Here is a 2017-nt window from a genome sequence, read left to right on the forward strand (position 1 = left end):
CACACAGGGTGAAGAGCATTCACACCAGGCCTACACGAGACCACACGGTGAAGAGCATTCACACCCAGCCTACATGAGATCACACACTGTGAAGAGCGTTCACACCTGGCCCATGTGAGGAGCTCATACACGGGTGAGCGGTGTTCTCAGGAGGCCCAGGGAGCCGGATCCCCCCACACGCCCGGTGAGCGGCGTGGGGCACATAGGCTGGGGAGAGGGGAAGCCAGCGGCCCAGGGCCAGCCTGGCAGAGCAGGGTTCGCGGGGCGTGTAACAGCACCCCGCTCACCGACTTCCTCGCTCTGTGAGATGCTGCCCACGCGGCGCCAGGTTCCTTTACTCTATTCAGAGTGAAGAACAGCGCCGCTATTGCGCGGATGCCGCCCCCGGGAACACCAGCTCCCTCGCGCGCTCCGGGCCGGTCCTGAGAGGGGCCATGCTGGAGGCAGGGGAGTTGAGAACCCCGCTCGCCAGCCATGGGCACACAGGGCCCCTTCTGGAGGGCTCCATCTTGGGGAGTGAACAGGCCCCCCCCCGTCACAGCCCTCTGCAGCAGAGCTGCTCCGCCGTGGTCACAGCAGGAGGCTGGCCATGGTGGCTGCATTCATTCATTCATTCATTCATTCATCATTTCTCTCTCTCTCTGCATTCCCAGCACTTGGGAAGCTGACACAGGAGGATCAGCTTGGGCCGCAGACTGAAGCCTTGTCCACATGTCCTGACATCAGGAAAAATAGATGAATCATGACATAAATTTTATCGTGTTTACCTTTTTTGCTTCTGGTGCTGGTCCTGAGACTTGAACTCAGGGCCTGGGTGCTGTTCCTAAGCTTTATTCTGCTAGCACTCTGCCATGTGAGCCACAGTTCTTTTGGCTTTTGTGGCTCACTGGAGATGAGTTATGGACTTTCCTGCCTGGGCTGTCTTTGAACTACAATCCTCAGATCCAGAGTGGCTACGTTTACAGGTGTGATTCACCAGCACCAGGCCCCTGGCTACCATTTTTAAGAGCACAGTGTCAGGGCTCACGTGGTCCTGTAGCGGTCACCACGGTCTGCGTCGGCACCCCTCACCTTTCCATACTGGACTCTGTCCTCATCAGCTCTGCCTGCCCTGTCCCTCCCCAGCCCTGGCTCCCTGTCTTCTGCCCTGTTTTCTGTCTCTGTGGGTCTGATGATTCCGGAGCCTCCATGGGTGAACTCAGGAGGGACTTACTTGCATGGATTATTTCACTCAGCATAGGTCCTCACAGCCATCTTTGTTCTGTAGTGGGTGCCAGAATGGCCTGTTCATGGCTGACCAGTATTCTACCAGTGGCTGGGTGGCCGCCTGCCCCTGTCCGTCAGTCCACAGACTCCTTTGGCAGATGTGTATAATGCTGCTGTGGACACAGGCGTGCAGATACCGTTCGCATCTCTGGTTTCGATGATCTGGAGCATGCAATGAAGGTGTGCATGGGTCAGGCCACAGAATGTGGCCGTTCCTCGTGGCTGTTCTGGGAGAGCCGCGCTGCTTCCCCCGGCTGCTGCGCCGTTTCAGTCCACCCTTCCCCTCTCTGTGTCCTCCAGACCACTTGGTAGTGTCTAGGTTTTGGTGCGAGGCGGCCAAGCGGGTGTGGCCGTGGCCTTGTGGTTTCAAGGCCTCCTCGGTGGGCCCGGAGCCTGGCCCGGGTGCCCGTGAGCTCAGGGGGCCAGTGTGCCGGCCGTGCGCGCCCCCGCCAGCGGCCCCGCCCCCGTGGCTTGCCCCCAGCTCTCGTCCGGTCGGGGCAGGAGGAGGTCTGAGCGGCTCCTGTCCAGGGACTTACTGCCCATAACAAGGCTTGAACTCAGGGTCTTGAGTTTGCTAGGTCGGTGCTCTACCTCTCGAGCCATACCACCAGCCCTTTTTACTTTCATTTAAAAGATGTTTTTATTGTTACAGTGTGGAGAGGTTACAGTTACATGTCAGGTAATGAGCACATTTCCTTTTGAACAGTGTCAGCCCTTCACGTGTTTTCTCCCAGCTTTTCCCTCCCTCCCT

The sequence above is a fragment of the Dipodomys ordii genome, unplaced genomic scaffold (assembly GCF_000151885.1).
Source record: "Dipodomys ordii isolate 6190 unplaced genomic scaffold, Dord_2.0 Scaffold166, whole genome shotgun sequence".
Classification (NCBI taxonomy): domain Eukaryota; kingdom Metazoa; phylum Chordata; class Mammalia; order Rodentia; family Heteromyidae; genus Dipodomys; species Dipodomys ordii.